At 45.5% G+C, this 6,611-nt stretch overlaps 1 non-coding gene and 1 pseudogene across 1 annotated transcript; both read right to left on the bottom strand.

Moving 5' to 3' along the window:
* Positions 1 to 1,667: 1,667 nt before the first annotated feature.
* LOC136465877 (uncharacterized) lies at positions 1,668 to 6,099 on the bottom strand (annotated as a pseudogene).
* Positions 5,448 to 5,586, bottom strand: LOC136468280 (small nucleolar RNA Z247). The gene has a single exon (XR_010761796.1). It is a non-coding gene; the product is annotated as a small nucleolar RNA Z247 (small nucleolar RNA).
* Positions 6,100 to 6,611: the final 512 nt, after the last annotated feature.

The raw sequence follows: 6,611 nt of genomic DNA, 5'->3' as shown, positions 1-6,611 counted from the left end.
CCCCGTTTGGCAGGGCTTCACTTCACTAGTGAAGTCATTTTTTTTTTGCTTCAGCTCCACGAACAGTTACACCAGTGGAGCTGAAGCGGTTTAGGTAAACCGTTTGGCAAAATGGCTTCCCTGTGAGAGCATGTTTTTAGGGGTCTGGAGGAGGAGCTGAGAGAAGCCACTTTTTTTTGCTCCATCCCACCCAAATCACTATGAGAGCATGTTTTTAGGGGCTTCACAAGTGAAACTATTTTACTTTACCTCATTTGATAGAAAACGGCTCCAAACAACTCTTGAAACCGATGAAGAAATCCTGCCAAACGGAGCCTAAATTTCGTGTGTGCGGCCGCCCCGTCCCCGGTCTACGGAACCGAGACCGATGCAGAGTCCAAACCCAGGCCGTTGCATGCCCACATGCAAACAGTTAGTGTAATACGGAGCCGGATCGGTGTAAAAAAAATCCAAAAAATCTTGATCGGTCTGAAAAATAACTCTTCGGCCAGATCAAACAGGAACGACGCCTGCTCGGTCTAAAAAAAAGCCTGATCGGTCTCAAAAAAATATCTCTTCGGCTATAAATAAAAGTGTCGCCTCACGCCAAATCAAACAGGAACAACGCCAGCTCTCATGTAATTCTCACCTCTTTGTCTATTAAAAAAACGCCAGCTCTCAGGTAATTTTCCATTCGGCTCAGCTTCGCAACGATGATAAACAAGGCACAGGGACAAACTATCCCTAACATCGAGGTGTACTTACCAGAACCAATGTTCTCGCATGGCCAGTTATATGTAGCGCTATCAAGAGTCACGACAAGATCGAATATTAGGATCTTGATCGTGCTAGCGATTGAGAAGGGCGTCAAAAGGGAAAGAGGAAGAAGAAACTGGCAAATGATATATTCACAAAGAATATCGTTTATAAAGAGGTTCTAACTCTATAAAAGAGGTAATTTGTTTCGACAATACATATTTTAGTCCATATGGTCAACAATAATCTAGCTTTATATATATTAACAACAAAAATATATGCAGGATGCTACCAACACAACTACAACAAACGGAAGGACTACTTGACTGCTGGTGTTGCTGACTCAATAAACATAATTGCTCATATTAGTTCTAGGCTGTTCAGAACATCACGTTCGAAAATAATTTTTTTGTAACACGTTCATACTAGCATTATCATGATATTATATTTTTTCGTGCAATGCAGGGGTATTTATCTAGTTTATATTAAAAAAAGAAAAATCTTAGACTGGACAGTACAATGAAGCGGCGACATCAACTTCAACGGGTTGAGCATCTACAAGAACAACTAAAACAAAGAAACTAACAACGGACAAACTACAATTTATAAAGAAAAGACTGAACAATCTACAACTTCATTAAGCAACGTCGCTCAAATAAAAAATCATCTACTAATACGAGTACACAGTGTCTGTGGTACATAAGCTGCAAACTCCAACATGGAAGGCCCACGTAAAAGGAGTAGGGTTAACGTGTCACCCCTTAGGGTACACGGTTCCGTGTTATATAGAGGTGGGAAGAGCCCCCACCGTGGCTTACATGTTTGTCAAGATTACAATAATCAGATCCACTAATCTAGGAACTGATTACGGTTTACATATGTGCCATACGGCTTACATGAAGACTTCTATCTTCTAACATCCTCCCTCAATCTCAGCCACTTCTAAGGTTGAGGTTGTCTCTAAATTTTCTTAACTTGACTACAGGAAGAGCCTTGGTAAAACCATCAGCTACTTGATCACCAGTTGAGATGAATCTCACATCTAACAACTTTCGAGCCACTCTTTCTCTGACAAAATGAAAGTCTATTTCTATGTGTTTTGTTCTTGCATGGAACTCATGATTAGCTGAGAGATAGGTTGCTCCAAGATTATCACACCATAGCCGTGCTCTTGGGGGATGATGAATACCGATTTCTGTCAACAACTTTTGAATCCATAGCAATTCTGCAGTTGCATTGGCCAAAGCCTTGTATTCGGCTTCTATGCTAGACCGAGAGACAGTAGGTTGTTTCCTAGCTGTCCAAGAGACCAAATTACTGCCAAGGAACACAACAAAGCCACCAGTGGATCTTCGATCATCAACACAACCAGCCCAGTCAGCATCTGAGAACGCACTAACAAGCATTGATTCTGATTTCTTGATATGTAACCCAAGTTTGATGGTGCCCTGTACATACCTCAGGATATGTTTCACGGCGCTCCAGTGAACTGTAGTAGGTGCATGCAAAAATTGGCAGACCTTATTCACAGAGAATGAAATGTCCGGTCTAGTCAATGTTAGATATTGTAAGGCTCCAACCACACTTCGATACCTTGTTGCATCATCAGGCCCAAGACAGTCACCATCAGTAATGCTTAGCTTCTCAGAACTAGACAATGGTGTGTTAACCGGTTTGCATCTGTTCATACCGGATCTCTTAAGGACATCATTAGCATATTTTTCTTGGCTGAGAATCATACCATTGCTTCCCCGCTTGACTTCGATGCCCAAGAAATAATGGAGGTCACCTAAGTCTTTGAGAGCAAAGTCTTTCTGTAAATCAGCAAGAAGAGCGGCGGTTGCTTTAGATGAAGAGCTAGCCACAATTATATCATCCACATAAATAAGAACAAACAATGTATGCTGGCCCTTGTTATAGTAAAAGAGTGATGCATCTGACTTTGATGGAGTAAACCCAAGGCTTCAAGCTTACCGCACAGGCGAGCATGCCAGGCTCTTGGAGCCTGCTTAAGACCGTAGATGGCTTTATCAAGTTTGCACACATACCCAAGGTTCCTATGATCAACATAGCCAGGAGGTTGACGCATGTAGACTTCTTGAAGCACACCATGGAGAAAGGCATTCTTAACATCGAGTTGTCGGAGAGACCATCCTCGAGAGACTGCAACAGACAAGATCAATCGAACAGTGGAAGCTTTAACGACGGGACTAAAGGTATCCTCATAGTCCACACCATATCTTTGTTTAAAACATTTGGCAACTAATCGAGCCTTGTACCTCTCAATGTCACCATTAGCTTTTCTCTTTATTTTATAAATCCACTTGCAATCTATAACATTTTTGCCGTGAGGAGGTGGAACCAGGTGCCATGTACCATTTTGAATCAAGGCACGGTGCTCCTCGTTCATGGCCATAATCAAGGCATCATTGAGAATAGTTGGTTCTTCTAAAACAGCAGCACTGTTACACCACCGAACCGTACCATTGGAGTAGGTCTTGGGTTTGACAATGCTGCTTTGAGATTGAGTGGCAGGTCGAGGCACAGTAGGTACTTCACCTGATGATCCAGGTTGTAGCAGCGAAAACGTAGTATCACCAGCAGAGTTAGCTGCCACAGCCGATCCATTCGGTAGCCGAGATCCTGATCCCCCCGGCCCGGGATCAGTTTGTGTAGCTGCACTCAATGAGGCAGGCGACGGCGATGGATGAGGCTACACAGAGGATCCAGATGGGCTTGCCGGTTCAGATCCAGACAATGCGGGGCTCGGCGATGACCCCGATGGTGATCTGGCCCCGCCTGCCGTGCCTGCATCCGCTGACGTGATCGAATCAGCTCCGAATGCCATGCCACCGTTGTCTCCTGGCTGGTGACACATGAAATAAGGGTTGGTTAACCCGATCTGAGCACCATTTTGAGCATAATTTCTAGCCAAATTTCCTCCAGTACGTTCCCCATCCTGTAACACATCTCCAGAAGAACTTGGTAATATATTAGCAGGTAATGAAGAATCAAACACATGATCATGTGATGAGTTGCTCCCGGGAGTGAAAGTAGGATTAAGGAGAAATCAGGAAGAAGTGGAAGCTCGGCTCGGAGTTGAGCACCAGCATTTGGGTGAAGTTTAGAAAAAGGAAATACGTGTTCGTCAAAGACTACATCACGTGAAACATAGACTCGACTAGTAGAGGGCTCAAGGCACTTATAACCTTTGTGATGATCACTATAACCAAGGAACACACATTGCTTAGAACGGAAAGCAAGTTTCCGAGAATTATATGGTCTAAGATTTGGCCAACAAGCGCACCCAAAAATACGAAGGAAAGAATAGTTTGGTGACTGACCATGAAGTCGTTCAAAAGGTGTATCATGGTTAATGACCTTGGAAGGCAGCCGGTTTATTAAAAACACAGTTGTTGAGAAAGCCTTGTCCCAAAATTTTAGAGGCATGAATGCGTGGGCCAACAAGGTGAGTCCTACTTCAACAATATGCCTATGTTTGCGTTCGGCTGACCCATTCTATTGATGAGCATGAGGACATGACACATGGTGAGCTATGCCTATGCGTTGGAAAAAGGTACTCAGGGACTGATATTCGCCACCCCAATCGGTTTGAACACTCTTGATCTTTCAATCAAACTGTCGATCAACAAGTTGTTGGAAATCATGAAAGCGTTGAAAAACTTCAGATTTATGCTTCAGAAGGTAAATCCAAGTAAACTTACTATAATCATCAATAAAACTTAAATAATATGTGTTCCAACCAACAGAATTTGGAGCAGGGCCCCATACATCCGAGAAAACAAGATCAAGAGGATTGCTAGACACACTGGTGGACTTAGGGTATGGCAACTAATGGCTTTTACCCTGCTGGCATGCATCACAAACATGAGCTTTATTTGACTCTTGGGCAAAGGGGAGCTGGTGGCGACTGATGACACGCTAGACGACTGGAAGGGAAGCATGACCGAGACGATGATGCCACAGAGAGGTAGGAGGCTTGACAGCACCGAGCACCTCTTTGTGTGGAGTTTTTATTGGGTAAAGACCATATTCACATCTGCCCTGAAGAAGAGTATTCTTCGTTCCCTGATCCTTGACAAGAAAACGATCAGGGTGAAACTCTAGAAAGACATGATTATCACGAGTAAATCGATTTACATAAACAAGATTTTTGTTGGCTTGAGGAACATGCAAGATGTTACGAAGGTGTAATTTAGTGGAAGGAGAACTCAAAACACTATGACCAATGTGATTGATTTTCATACCTGATCCACTAGCAGTGTGAACTTTATCTCCACCATGATATTGATCACGCACGGTGAGCTTCTCTAGATCACTGGTGATGTGCTCAGTGGCACCGGTATCCATATACCAATTGGTGTCCACTCCATAGCCAGTTGTTGCAGTTGAGGCGGACCTTTGCTGCTGTGCACCCCTTGAATAAGAGGAGTCATACCTCTTGTAGCATCTGCCGGCATGATGACCCTCCTTGCCGCAGATCTGGCAAATGACACCGGCTTGAAAAGATGATGTGCGACCGCCGCCATTGTTGCCGCGACCAGAACCAGCGTTCTGGCCACCGCCACCACGGCCACCTCTAGATCGGCCACTTCCACCGCGGCCCTTGGATGATTGACCTCCACCACGGCCACCCTTGTGCGCCGCGTTCACGGAGGGCTGATGTCCACCATTGCGAATGGCAATGCATTGCTTGTGGCTGAGAAGCTGCACAAGCACCTCAGAGACGGCGATCGGCTCCACCCGTGCTGCCACCGCCGAAACGACCGGATCAAAGTCCAGATCGAGACCGGTGAGAATGTAGGAGACGAGTTCTTCGTCCTCCAGCTTGCGTCCCGCGGCTGCCATGTCATCTGCCAAGGCTTTCATTTTGGCAAAGTATTCAGAAACTATGGATGTACCTTTGGAGGCCGTGGCCAAGGCCATCCTGGTGCTGATGATCTTTGCGCGCGACTAGGATGCAAACAGCCCTTCAATGGCTGTCCAGGCGCTCGCTGCAGTGACGTAGGTGTTCACATGCCCTAGAATCTCCTTGGACATGTTCGATAGCAGATAATTGAGGACGGTTTGATCCTTAGCCACCCATGACGCGTAGTCAGGGTTTGGCTCAGGATCCTTCTTGGAACCACCCGGCTTGGATCCATCAGGGGTGATAAACGGCGACGGCGGCACAGCAGTTGGTTCGATGAACGAACCCATCTGGGCGCCCCGCACCACCGACAAGACTTGGGCTTTCCAGGACTGAAAGTTTGTGCGGTTGAGTTTTTCATTTGTGGGAAGAAAGGTGAACGGAAACATGGCGGCGGCGACGGAGGAAGATGAGAACGCCATGAGAATTTCCATGGGGATTGCGGCGCTCTGATACCATGTAAAAGGAGTAGGGTTAACGTGTCACCCCTTAGGGTATACGGTTCCGTGTTATATAGAGGTGGGAAGAGCCCCCACCGTGGCTTACATGTTTGTCAAGATTATAATAATCAGATCCACTAATCTAGGAACTAATTACGGTTTACATATGTGCCATACGGCTTTCATGAAGACTTCTATCTTCTAACAGCCCCCAAATCTTCTAATAATCTTCCTCTAGAAACCTGCTGTCCAAAGGTTGGGTTAAACCTGATATTTATGGCGCCGTGCGTGGAGCCATTGTCAGTGCACTGACCGCGCGGAGGGAGTTTAAACACGGTCAAGGTGATGACTCGAGGATGACACAGCACGTACTGTTTCATAGTGTACACGCTAGCTAGCTACAACTACGACTACGTACGTAATAAGCCAGCAAGAGGTGAAGTGAGTTTCTCTGGTAAGCAAGAGCTGTTATTGGTGAGACTTTCTGGTGGGTGGATCGAGTGCAC

This window comes from Miscanthus floridulus, chromosome 7 (genome assembly GCF_019320115.1).
Source record: "Miscanthus floridulus cultivar M001 chromosome 7, ASM1932011v1, whole genome shotgun sequence".
NCBI lineage: Eukaryota > Viridiplantae > Streptophyta > Magnoliopsida > Poales > Poaceae > Miscanthus > Miscanthus floridulus.
The sequence above is the reverse complement of the archived record's forward strand: the minus strand, read 5'-3'. Positions and strand labels throughout refer to the sequence as shown.